General features: G+C 50.7%; 1 protein-coding gene across 2 annotated transcripts in view; it reads left to right on the top strand.

The window, feature by feature from the left end:
* Positions 1–10806: 10806 nt before the first annotated feature.
* Positions 10807–13851, top strand: part of RNF38 (ring finger protein 38) — a 112991-nt gene continuing 109946 nt past the window's right edge. The window contains exon 1 of one of the 2 annotated variants that reach the window (XM_056117097.1): positions 10807–10886. The gene's annotated coding sequence lies outside the window, so the exon portion shown is untranslated. The remainder of the gene's footprint in view (positions 10887–13851) is intronic. The other variant, XM_056117095.1, reaches the window with a different exon arrangement.

Here is a 13851-nt window from a genome sequence, read left to right as displayed (position 1 = left end):
CAGACATTGTCTTTCAGCAATCAGCCGGTTCTTGGAGAATTCTGCATAATTGTTAGGGGCGTCTGAATTTTCTTCTTGTTTCTTTTTGTGAGTCTGCATTTGAAAAACAAAGACATAAGAAGGGACCAGGGAGATCGTACAGTGGGTTGGTACGTTGCCTTGCATGCAACCTACCCAGGTTTAATCCCAGGGGCCCTGTATAGACACACAAGACCCCAAAAGTGATCCCTGAATTAGAGCCAGGAATTAACCCTGAACACAGCTAGGTATTTCCCCCCAAACAAACAAAAGGTATAATCAGATGGTTTGCCCACTGGTTTCTTGGGGTCACCTTTAGCCATCCTGAATATATTGTACACTAGTGTGGGCAGCATAGGGCATCATCAATATTGCTTTTGGTAATGGGAAAGTGGGGAATATTTGGACTTCTATCATTGCAGAAATTCTTAGACAAAACATAGTGGATAGAGAATTATACAGTAGTTAGACACAAGTGACTAGATCTTTTAAAATTAATTTTAGAATGCTTATTTAAAGAACCACGATATATATATACATAAAGTTATTGATAGGTGAGACTTAGACATACAATATTTCAACACCGGTCTTATCACCACCACCACCAACATTCCCATGCTTCCCACCCTCACACACCTGCCACCTTGACAGGCACATTTCAAAGTTCTGGGGTTGTATTAAAATATCCTATTTTCAGTGTTCTTGAATTTGTACTTTGGATACATAAATACACCACTCTCTCACATCACCACTGTAACAGAGGCCCCTGGCCCCTGTTCCCCCATTATTTCTCTTTCTCATCTTCCTCCCCCACCTAATTTCTTTCCTTCTCTGAAGAGACCAGATCTTTAAGTAGATGTTGTTGTGTGGAAGGAAAAAGGGAAAAATATTTCCATACTATGAATGTAAAAAAGAACTACATCATCTAAAACAATAATTCACATTTTAAATAAAAAATGACAAACAAGAGAATATATAATAAATGGGCAGGAGAGATAGTACAGGAGGTAAGATGCTTGCCTTGCTGACTCTGGCTTGAATTCCCCAGTACCACAGATAGTGCCCTAAGCACTTCTAGAAGTCATTCCTGAGCACAGAGCCAGGAATAGCACCAGAGTACCACCAGATGTGGCCCAGCCCAACCCCCACCCCAATGACAAATAAGCAGTAAACACACAGAAATGATTTGCCCTGGAAAGATGTAATAAGTATAATATTGATAAAAAGAGAATAAGAAGTAAAACTAAATTCATGGTCTTGTAGAGTGAGGAATAAGATCAAGTCAATCCTAGAAGAAGAAGAAGAAGAAGAAGAAGAAGAAGAAGAAGAAGAAGAAGAAGAAGAAGAAGAAGAAGAAGAAGAAGAAGAATCACATAAATGAAAGTATAGTCTTTCTGGAAATAAAAAAAATAATTTAGCAATTCTACTTAGGAATATGTAATTCTTCCTTAGGAATTCTTCCTTAGGAAGATAGTCTAAGGAAATAAGAGATAAGGTAGTAAGAAATGTGTATTAAGAAATAGGTAATAAGAAATGTGCACTTATTAGGGTTTCTGTTTTTGGTAGCTTGTTTTTGTTTGTTAGGTTTTTTTTTTTATAATTTTAGGCTATACCTAGATATACTCAGGCGCTACTCGTGGCTCTGTGTTCAGATGTCTCTTCTGGTGGGACTTGGGGGACCATGCAGTACTAGGGACTGAACCTGCGTCTCCTGCATGCAAAGCATACGCTTGCCCCACTGAGCTAACACGCTGACCCTTAACAATTTTTTGTTTGTTTAGTTTTTCATTGTTGTTTTGCTTGTAGGTTATGTTCAGTGGTGCTTGGGACTTACTCCTGGGTCTGTGGTCAGGGAACACTCTTGGTGGTACTCAGGGGACCATATCAGGCTGGGGATAGAACCCAGGCCAGCCTCATGCAAGGCAAGTGCCTTACCCACTGTACTCTCTCTCTCTGGCCCCTTAACAGTTTTCAACAGTGAGAAAAGCTATTAGCATTTGTCTTTTACCCTCACTGACACCCTATAATACATGTACCTAAGTGTTTCAGAAAAACCTCAGACAGGTATTTGCAGTGTGCTTGTGAAAACGTGTAGTCAGGTGGTACTGGTTAAATTCATCATCTCCTGCTCTAGTCCTTTCCACTTGGCATTATTTCCACCACTTTCTCTGCTAGACATGATTATCATCACTGTTGAGTTATACTTTGTCTGGAGCCCTGCAGTGGCTAAAGCATCACAGTGTTAATCTTGCGGCGTAGCTAATACTATCTTGTTCTTTCGGTTTTATATTCTAGTAGAAATCTATCATTATGCTATACATTTTCATGAAATGGCTCTTTCAGTATTATCATCTCTTTCCTCTCCCAACTTTCTCCCCACTCCCTCAGGGAAAAAAAAAAAACAGCTGGAAACCAAGAAAGTGAAATGGGAAATGCAAATCAAAACCACAAAAAGAGACCACTTCACACCCATTAGAATGGCTAAGATGGAAAGAATAAACCAAAAATAGCAAATGTTGATTAAGATGGGGATAAATTGGAACCCCTGTATATTGCTGGTGGGATGTATAATGGTATGGGTGCAACAGAAAACACTTTTGTGGTTTCTCAAAAACTTAATGCCTCTTCCAGATGGAATTTAAAAGAATTGAAAGCAAGGACTCAAATGGAAAGTTGTATACCAATGTTTATAGTAGTATTATTCACAATAGCTCAAAGGTGGTGGTAAAATAAGTGTCCATTGAAAATTGATAAACAAAATGTGATATATATGTATATATGTAAAGGAATTCAGCTTTAAACTGTAGCGAAGGGCATTAAAATAGTTTAGGTGCTTGCCTAGCACACAGCTGACCCCAGTTAGATCTCTAACACTGCATGTGGTCCCCTGACCACTACTAGAAGTGATTTTTGAGCACTGAGTCATGAGTAAGCCCTGAGAACCACCAGGCCTAAAAATATACTCTCTCTCTCTCTCTCTCTCTCTCTCTCTCTCTCTCACACACACACACACACACACACACACAATTTAAATTTAAAAATAAAATAAGGACCAGTCTGGAGATGTTGCTCAAAGGATTGAGCACATGCTTTGCAGATAAGAGGTACAGATTTGAGCCCTGCCGCTGCATGGTCTTCTGAGCACTGCTGGGAGTAACCCTCCAGCACTGTGCCAGGAGTAGCCCCTGAGCACTGCCAGTGTGACTTAAAATCCCCCCTCCCATAAATAAAATAGTGAAGGATTCTGAGATGATGCAACACCCAGTCACCATCTACTTAAGCTTCCACATGGCCAGGATCCAGAGACACACAAACGAACCTCGCACCCAAGCAACTTGCTGCAGAGATAGAGATGGCCCTGGACTTTGCAATAGACCGTTTCCACTGGGCTGCTCCAGACGGGGGCAGGTGCTGTCCCTCAGCCTACCCTCTAGGAACGCTGGCAACCACCATTTTCTAGAAGTCAGCAATAAGTTCCAGGTATAAGTGGCTGTGGTGTCAAACGCTTGCAGGCCTCACGAGACAAGGGAGGAGTGGGCACTCTTCCTTTCCCCTGTCCACTGAGACTCTGAGATGATGCAACACCTGACCACTGCATACTTAAGCTCCCACACGGCCAGGATCCAGAGACACACAAACGAACTTAGCACCCAAGCAACTTGCTGTGACAATCTCTTCAGACCCTGTAGCACTGTAGCACTGTCCTCTCATTGTTCATCAATATGCTCAAGCGGGCACCAGTAACATCTCCATTGTGAGACTTGTTGTTACTGTTTTTGGCATATTGAATATGCTGCAGGGAGCTTGCCAGGCTCTGCTGTGTGGGCGGGATACTCTCAGTAGCTTGCTGGGCTCTCCAAGAGGGACGAAGGAATTGAACCTGGGTAGGCCGTGTGCAAGGCAAATGCCCTACCCACTGTGCTATTGCTCCAGCCCACATCCGGTGTGGCTCCAGTGGCGCAATTGGTTAGTGTGTGGTACTTGTAAGACAGTATGCTTGTGAGCCATGCTGCGGCCACTCTTGTGGCCGCGCATCATTATATTGCATCCAAAACAAACAAGACAAAACACTTTGCCTAGTATTGCCTTTCAGCAGGTCTAAGTGGTGGTGGGTCTGGTCTCGAAATATTGAAGGTAACTAAAATAAAGAGACTATTGTGCAAATTGTCTGGCACACAGGCAGGGGGAGGTGTGGAATGGGGGAGGGGGATACTGGGTATTTTGGTGGTGAATAATGTGCACTGGGAAGGGATGGGTGTTGGATGACCATATGATAGAAACTCAAACATGAAAGCTTTGTTACTGTACCTCAGGGTGAATCAATAAAAATAAAATTAAAATAAATAAATAAAATAGTGAAACTCTGATACATACTAGAATGTGGATGAAACATGAAAACATTATACTATGTGAAGTCAAGCACAAAAGGGCAAATACTGTTTGATTCCATTCTTATGAGACAACTACAACAGGCACATTTATAGAGAAAGAAATTACAGTTAGAGATACCAGAGGTTGGGGACAGTGTGAAAGGGGAAGTGATTGTCTAATTGGTTCTCAGTTTCTGTCTGAGATGATGAAAACATTTTGGAAATGGATGGCAGAAATCGTTGAACATTATGAATTATGTAGTTGCTATGTACTGAACTATGTCCCACCAAATTCATCCCAACACATTCCAATGTTGAAGCCCCAGCTCTCAATATGATGTGATGAATTTGGACATGTTGCCGTTGGAAGATAATTAGCATGTTTTGTTTTATTTTGTGTGTGTGGGGGGAGGCAGGGAGTAGAGGAAGATGGGGGATGTAGGACTCTCTGGTGGTGCTGGAGGCCACCAGAGCTACATGAGGGAGTGCCTGGGCAACCGTGCAGAGAGCAATCAGACCTGGAGCTCTGTGTATGCCAGGACTGTGCCCTTCGAGCAGTCTCTCTGGCCCAAGAGAGCTCATTAGGTTTTGAAGTTGTGAAGATGGGCCTTCAAGACGAACTTCTACATGCCCCTGTAAGAAGAGCTACCAGAAAGTTCTCTCTGTCTTTCCTTGCTTAGTGAGAGGCAGTAAAAAACTGATGCACCACAAGCCAGGAGGAGAGATCTCATTAGAAATGGACCAGCTTCGTACTTTGATGTTGAACTTTAAAACCTTCAGCACTACAAGGAATACATTTTTGCTTAAATTTTAAGCTATCATTTCTCAAGCAGGGACCATATGGCCCTCTGTGGGACTCCAGGATAGTCCAAGGGGACATAGGTGAAAATCACGTAAATGGGGTGGGGGTGGGGTACAGCATGAGACTAGGGGGGCAATCAGTAGGACAGAAGCCAAGGTTGGAAAGAATGTTGAGAAACACTATTTCGAGCTGCTAACCTACCCATCATATGGTATTTTGTTATGGCAGCCTGAGCTGACTAGACAGTAGTTAATGCCTTAATCACGATCACGAGCATCCTGTTGTTCGTCGATTGCCTCGAGCAGGCCCCAGTAACGTCTCCTTCGTACTACCCTGAGATTCAAGGCTCTTTCAGGGTTAGGAGAATGAGACCCATCATTGTTACCGGTATTTGGCATATTGGGTATGCCACAGGGAGTTTGCCAGACTCTGCCGTGTGGGCAGGTTACATTCGGTAGCCTGCCAGTTTGTCCAAAGTAAGCATGAGATAATAAGATGTCGCGCGGCTGCGCGAGCAGGAGCTCCAATCCGAGCAGTCTTGGAGATCTCAGCCCCGAGACCCGCATGCCTTTGTTCCTCTGCCGGTACCTTCATGCATGTGGAGAGTGGTCTCAGCATGGTGGTACCCAGGGGAATGGTTTCAGAGATTCTCAGCTGCCGGCAGCCCTCTGGGCCCAGCCGTGGGAAGTTGCAATTCGTTTTGCTGACTGTTCTCTGACACTAGCAATTCAAAATGTCCCCAAGTACTCCAGGTCCCTCCACATGCACCCTTCTTGGCCTTCTGATCTCTTAACGGCCCCCCATCTTCTACCCTGTCCCCCATGCAGGAAACCGCAGGCCAGCAGCCACATGTGTTTTATGGCATTCCTTCTTAAGAATGACCAAGAATGCCGCTTTCTGTAGATAACCTTGAAAAACCTGATTTCCTGGCTTCCCAGCCTTGCCTCTCCTGCAGGGGGGTACACCTGGCCTTTGCACCTGGAGCTGTCTGGGGAGAGACAGGGGCCGTGGCTCCATGCACAGAATATGTCACTTTACAGAAGAGAATATTGATTTCAAGCAGGTGAAAATCAGGAGCCACAAGCACAAACAGAAAAACCAAAGGGAGCAAATACATGTGTGTGTGTGTGTGTGTGTGTGTGTGTGTGTGAGAGAGAGAGAGAGAGAGAGAGAGAGAGAGAGAGATTATGTATACATATATAAATATTGCAAAAAACAATGATAAAACTTCTCTTTTTACTTTTACCCCTTTTTAAATTGTGACAAAATATACACGATTTGAGGGGTGGAGGGTAGGGGAACTTTGGCAGCGCACAGAGAACCAAAAGCGGTCTTCAAGATCAAATACATGCAAGGCAAATGCATTAACCCCATACTGTCTTTCCAGTCCAACATGATTTTTTAAAAAATTATTTTGACCACTTTCACATATATAATTCCGAGGAATTAAGGCATTAAGAGAACAGCGCAGAGTCTCCTGCCCCCGCGCCTGGCTGTCCTCGCCGGGGCCCCTTGAAGGGGAGCGGGTTGAGTTTCCCTCCCTGTCCCAACCAGGGCTCCGGCAGCCGAAGACCTCCAGAACCAGCCACCACCATGCTGAGACCACTCTCCACATGCATGAAGGTACTGGCAGAGGAACAAAGGCATGCGGGTCTCGGGGCTGAGATCTCCAAGACTGCTCGGATTGGAACTCCTGCTCCCCTGCAAGGCTCGGCACACCTGGAACCTGCATTCACCCTCTGGCTTGGCAGAGGACACCTGACTTTCAGGGCCTAGTGGGAGCCCCCAACTCTGGCACGCCTCCTGCTCTCTGCCTCCCAATTCACTCCCCTTGTCTGAAGGGCACATGCTTCCTCCTGGCCTTCCCTTAGCAATGACTTTCCAGGGCCAGGAAAGCCATTGAGGAGTTGGTCCACATCCCTTGCTTATGTGAGGGCCTGGTTTTAATCCACGTACATGTACACACACACACACACACACACACACACACACACACACACTTGCTTCTTTTGGGCTGTGAGATGGCTTAACAGGCTGCAATGTGGACTTTGATTGCAGAATCCCTGGTTCCTAAAGCACTGCTTTGTATGACCCTAAAGTTCAAGAAAGAAAGGAAGAGGGGCTAGAGTGATGCAACGGGTAGGGTGGTTTGCTTTGCAGGCGGCTGAGCCAGGTTTGATTCCCAGCATCCCATATGGTCCCCTGAGCACCACCAGGGGCAATTCCTGTGTGCAAGCCAGGAGTGAGTCCTGTGCATTGCTGGGTGTGACCCAAAAAGAAAAAAAAAAGGAAGATAGAAAGTAGGAGAAAGAAAGGGAGAGAGAAAAAGAGAAAGAAGAAAGAAAAAGAGAAAGAACAAGAGAAAGAAAAAGACAAAAAGAGAAAGAAAAAACAAGAGAAAGAAAAAACCCCTGACAGGGCTCAGGGCTTACTTCCTGCTCTGCTCTCAGGGATCACTCCTGGCAGTAGTCCTGGAAGTGGGGGTGAGGGGTAACCATATGTGGTATGGGGATTGAATCTGGGTCAGTTGCATGCAAGGCAGGAGCCCTACCCATTATAATACCTCTCCAGAACAGAGGATAGAAATTTTGAGAGCTAAGGATGCAGTACACATGGACGCAGCCTATTCTTTCCCTTGCACCCCTTCACTGGCAAAGTCAGCTAGCTATGGATTGGCCCTTCCCCTTGTCACTCATGGCCTGCAATACCCTCTCTGCAGGCTGCATTGCTTGCTGGACTGAATTGCCAGCCTGTTCCTCTCCTAGGCCTGGTTGGCAAGGGTTTTTGTTGTTGTTGTTGTTGTCTGTTTGTTTGTTTTGTCTTTGGGCCGCAATGGGAGTGTCCAAGGCTAACTCCTGACTACACTCAGGGATTGCTCCCTGAGGGGCTTGGAGGACCGTAGAGTGTTGGGCATCAAACCTGTGTCAGTCTCATGCAAGGCATGAGCCCAACCTGCTGTACTGTTGCTCCGGCCCCACATGCAAGATGTTTGAGAAATTTGGAGTTGTGAGCTGAAACTGCAGATTGGGCTTTGGGATGGGAACAGATCAGTTTTGTTCAGGGCTACTGAGACCTGTTGAGCAGAGAATATCATAGATCTCCCACGGTGGGCATTGGGACTGAAGCCCTAGCTAGCACCCTGATCTGACTTACTTTCTCTGTGACCAGAAAGTCAAGGATGGGATTCAGGAAAATCTAGGTCCCTTGGCCAAATACAATATCTCCCCAGCACACTTTCTCCTCAACTTCCTCCATCCGGAGCAATAGCACAGCGGGTAGGGCATTTGCCTTGCGCTCGGCTGACCTGGCCGAGTTTGATTCCTCCGTCCCTCTCAGAGAGCCTGGCAAACTACCGAGACAGTATCTCGCTTGCACGGCAAAGCCTGGCAAGCTACCCATGAAGTATTCGATATGCCAAACACAGTAACAAGTCTCACAATGGAGACGTTACTAGGTCTGCTTGAGAAAATCGATGAACAACAGGAGGACAGTGACAGTGACCCATTAATCTCTCACTTGTTTCTTCCTTTCTAGGGAAAAATTTTTTTGTTGTTGTTGCTGTTCTTCAGTCACTTTTGGTGCTCAGAGCTTAATCATAGCTCTGTTTTCAGGGATCACTCCTGGCAGAGCTCAGAGGATCATATGCAGTGCCAGGGATGGAACCGGGTTATCTATGTACAGGCACATGCCTTACCCACTAGCTCCCTGCTTCCCCTCCCCTCCTCTCCTCTCCTTCCCTTTTTTTCCCTTTCTCCTGCTGGAGATCAAACCCCAGCTCCACACAAGTCAGGTAAGTCCTCTATCACTAAGCCACACCCCACCCTCTCATCTGTAAGTTCTTATCTTCCAAAAATATGTCTCATTCTGCTCCAAGGATATTGTAAACTCTTTGAAGGCCAGCACTGTAATCCCACCACTTTATTACCTGTGCCTAGCATTTTTGACGAGTGTCTGAAACATCACGCACCTGTGTCAGGGAGGAATTTGAAGTTGCCGAAGATTTATGCACACTTGTCTCACGGGATCAGCCTAGACCCATGTCTAGTGAACTCCTGACCCTTCTGCTTAAGCCCCAGTGGGTGGCTGCATTGCGGGGAGAGAACCAAGGGAGCACAATGCCTTAATGAAATGATCCACTTACCAGAGAGAAAATACAGCGAGTCAGGCGCTTGCCTTGTAAGTAGCCCACCCGGTTTGATTCTGGCATATACCCGCCTCCCCACCCCCAGCAATGCCAGGAGTGATCTTTGAGTGCAGTTAGGCGTAAGTCCTGAGCACCTCCGGGTGTGCATCCCCCACCGCCTTCCCCCAAAAAAGAAAGAAAAAAAATTCACTTAGTTTAGACGCTTCGACCTTTAGAGACGCACTTAGAGACGCACCTGCCCATGACTGACTTAACTTCGCTCCGCTTTGACTTGGCTATGGGAAACGCGGAAATCGCTTTCCTAAGTCGGGAGCGCATGCATGGAGAGGCCGTCCCGAGGAGGGGTGGTGTTGGGGGTCACGAATCTGCAGATTTCTGCTAAGAAGAAAAGCTGCCGACGCAGCTCGAAAGCCTCTCTTCTCCCAGCCTCTCTCTGCCCCCCCAGCCCCCCGCATCTTCGGAGCCGCGGCCCAGCCCGGCTGAGCAAGGTTTCCTGCCTTTTATTTATTTCATTTTTATTTCAGAGCCAGGGCAGAACGAGCAAGGGCAAGGAGTCCCGGGCGGGTGGAATCTGCTCGAGAATCCCAGAGGGTCTTGGGGAACCCAAGAGGAGGCAGCTGGCCCATCCCCATCCCTTCCGCAACTGGGCCGGCCGGGGCCTGCGGGGGCGCGCGCGGAGCGGGGCTTGTGTCCCGGAGCCGCTCGCGGCCGACGCCGGGCAAGAGCGAGTTTCTTTCCCGAAGTCTGGGCAGAGGGGAAAACTTTGAGAAGGAGAGAGGCGAGGCGGGCCGGGGGTGGCGGGGAGTGGGGGCACCGAGAGGAAACTGTGTCTGCAGCCGAGGGAGCGGCGGGCGCGCTGCGGGCGGCGCGGGGGGAGCGGCGGGCGGCGGCCGGCCTGGTGCTCGCGCGAGGCCTGGCCCCGGGGGCGGGGCAGCGCGGGCAGCCCCGGCGCTCCCGGCGGCCGGCCCGCAGCCCGGCCCGAGGATGCCCGGCGGCGCCGCCCGGCCGCCCGGAGCCGCGGCCCAGGAGCCCGGCGCCCATTGGCGGCGGCGGCGCGGCGTCCCCGCCCCCTCGGCGTCCCCGCCCCCTCCTCCGCCGCCGCCGCTTCCCGGCTCCGCCTCCCCCCCCCGCGGGAGCCGCCTCCGTCGCCGCCGCTGCCGCCGCCGCCGCCGCCGTCGTCTCCGCCGCCGCCGCTGCCGCTGCCGCCGCCGCCGCCGCCGCCCCTGGCCCGGGCCCAGCCAGCAGCGCCCGCCGCGCCGGAGCCGAGTCGCCGCCGGAGCCGCTGCCCGCGGCGCCCGCGCCATGAGCGGGAGCGGAAGCGCCGCCGCCGCCGCCTCAGCCGCCGCGGCCGCCGCGCACTTCCAGCCGCCGCCGTCGTCTCCCAGGCCGGGCCCCGCCGAGCTCGGGGCCCCGCGCCGCCTGCGACCCCCGCCGCCGCCGCCGCCGCCCCGGCCCGAGCCCGCCGCCGCCGGCCGCCTGAGCCCGCCGGGCCACGGGCCTCTCCGGGCGGGCGCGCAGGGCGGCGGCGCCTGCGGCCGAGCTCCCGGCGCAGGTACGGGGGGTCCCGGGCGGGCCGGGCGGGGAGCGGCGGGGGGTGGGGGCCCGCCTCCCGGCACCCAGCGCCCCCCCCACGGAGGGGTGGAGCGTGGTCCGGGGCCGCTTTGTCCGGCCGCCGAGCCCCGGGGGAGCCGCCGCGCTGAGCGGCTCACAAAAGCGTCGGTGCCCCCGGAGGGGGGCGCCCCGTCCTCCCGGGTGGGCCGGGCCGGGACCTCCCTAGGGCTCCCCCGGCGGGGGAGGAAACCGGGCTAGCCAGGGGAAATGACTTGTCCAAGGTCACCTAAAGCCGGGGGTGGGGTGGGGTGGGGTGGGGGCGCGGGCGGAGAGGCGTAGCCGGGCGGGATCCCAGGGCCACCCCGGGCAGGGGAGCCTCGGGACTGGGAGCGTTGCGACGCCCCCTCACCTGCCCCCCGCGCAGAGAACCCAGACTGGGGGAGGCGGGAGGAGGGGGCGCCCCGGCGCCGGTCCCGCTCCCAGGCACGCCCCCCTTTCCCGACACTGGCGGGGTGGGACCGTTGAGGGGGGCCGGGACCCCCAGGCGAGCGGGTCTGCGGGGGCCCGGGGACGCGGCTTGCTCGAGGGCGCGGGGGCAGGAGCGCTTTGGAAACTTGCGCTGTTTGCTGGGGGTGGGGTGGGTGGGGATTGCGTGGTCTCCGCGCTGGCCACCCTCCTGCGCCGCGCGCGGCCAGCGGGCACGCAACGGAGGGAAGCCCCTGCCTGCTTTTGTGCGGACGCCCCCGGTGCTGGCCCCCCCACCTCAGTCGGCTTGGCCCCAGTTTCCTTCCTTCCCCAATCAGAAATGCACGCACGGGGCTCCTAGAAGGCACCTCTGTTTCCCCCGTCCACCCCCCGCAGGCCGAAGGAGGTCCCCCCGCCGCCCCCAGGATTGCTGCCCTCCCGTGGCACTTGGAGACCCCCCCAAAAAAGAACGGCGGTCCCAAGCGAGAAGGGGGACGCACAGGGGCCAGTCCCTCGTCTTCCTGGCATGTTTGGCACGGAAGGTCCGTTTTTCCTTCATAGTGGGTGAAGGGGTGGCTTACAGCGTCCCCCCCCCCCCCCCCCCCCGTGAATGTCTCTTGGTAAGGGAAGGAGGCAGAGATTTATTTCTAGGGGGCCAGGAGAGAGGGAGCGACGTGTTCCCTGCAGCGAAGGGAGGGGGAACCGTGTCGAGGTTAGAGAAAAAGATGCTTGGGTGGGGAGGAAGCCCTGTGTTCGGAGAGTCTGTAGGAGGTGGATGGTCACTCGCTCGCAGGGCCGAGTAATCGGTATCGGTGTGCTCTTGGTCGTTACCACCGAGTCAGGATCATTGCGGTACTTTTTAGAAAGATTCTTCTTACGAGCCGTTTCTTCTCTTGAGCTGTCCCAGCCCCAGCCTCTCCGGTCTTAAAGGCTGCGGCCGCTGCTGCCCGTAGCTTTGTGTTGTAAGGCTGGGTCTGCGCCGCCGGGAGGGAAGGATCATTAGCAGATGCATTCACGGGCCCTTTGTCCGAGATGAATCCTTATTTAAGCCGCCGGCTGTTCTCTTGCTGCCCTCCTGCACCTCATCTTTCCAGCTGTGGCGGCTGTTGGCCCTGGGATTTGGGCTTAGAACTGCAGTGATTCAAACGAGATGGACTAGAGTTTTCCACAGGAATACAGAGAAGCGCGTATATGATAGCTAAATATGTAAATAAAGGCATAAAAATGTACTTGTCGACTCATAATCAAGGAAATGCAAATGGAAACAACAGTGAGATGCCATTTCACGTCCGTCAGACTGGCACAGACTAAATGCTGCGATAACCCAGTGGCAGTACGGTTGGGGGGACATCAGCTTTAGATACTTTCAGCGTGTGCAGTCACCCTGGAGGCGCTGTGGTGAGGTCTAATGAAAGGAGGGCAAAGCCACCTATTTACCTGAAATCTCCTTTTCTGGGTATACATGTGCATCCTTGCACACTTGTCCTAGAACATAAGTAGAAAAGCTTTATGAGAATGCTATTACATCCTAAATATTCACCAGTAAGGGCATACCTAAATTGTTAGATAGTCCCATATGATGAAATGCTACAGCATTGGGGCTAGAGAGATAAAGTCCAGTGGGTAGGGACATTTTTCTTGCATACGACTAACCTGGGTTCCATCCCTGGCACTCACCCCATGTGGCTCCCCAAGCCCCACCAGGAATGAGTTCTGAGTGTAGAGCCAGAACTAAGCCCTGAGCACTGCCAGGTGTGGCCATAAGACAAAATTTAAAAAAAAAAATATCATTGTGAAAAATAAACTATGACCACATGAATTGAAATGGTTGATTCCCACAAACATAATGTGGGACGGGGAACAGAATAATTTTTATAGGCATTCCCACTTGTATAAAATCTGAAAATATGCAAAATAATATTGCTTTCATCTTATTTTTCAGATTTTCTTTTCACGTTTTGGGCTATATCCCACAGTACTCAGGGGCTACCACCAGCTCCATACTCAGGGGTCACTCCTGCTGGTACTGGGTACAGGGACCTTGCAGGGCTGGGGACTGAACCTGGCCTTTTGCATGCAAAGTGTTCACTCCAACTCGTTGAGCTATTTCTCTGATTCACAAAGATAATATTGTTTGTAGCTATATGGATATGTTGTAATAGTATTAAAACATTCGTGGTATAACAACACAATTCAGAATAGTGATTATTTCTGGAAAGAGATGAGTGGAATTGGACAGGGGTACACAGAGGACTTTATATCTGTAATATGTTACTCAAAAATCTAAATTAGATAATTACTAATTGAGATTTGCTTGTGTTGGATGTAGGATACAGAGATAGTCATTATTTTAAATACTTTACAGATGTTTGAAATATTTCTTATGTGCAAAACATTTTATTTATAGACATAGAGTGTATGTCCCATAATAATGAAACTCTAGCTACAGGCTCCAGCCCAGCACCCTTTTAGGTATGCTGGCCGGGGAACCTTTTCACTCA

The sequence above is a fragment of the Sorex fumeus genome, unplaced genomic scaffold, assembly GCF_029834395.1.
Source record: "Sorex fumeus unplaced genomic scaffold, SorFum_2.1 ptg000034l, whole genome shotgun sequence".
NCBI classification, from domain to species: Eukaryota; Metazoa; Chordata; class Mammalia; order Eulipotyphla; family Soricidae; genus Sorex; species Sorex fumeus.
This window is presented reverse-complemented; position numbering and strand designations above follow the sequence as displayed.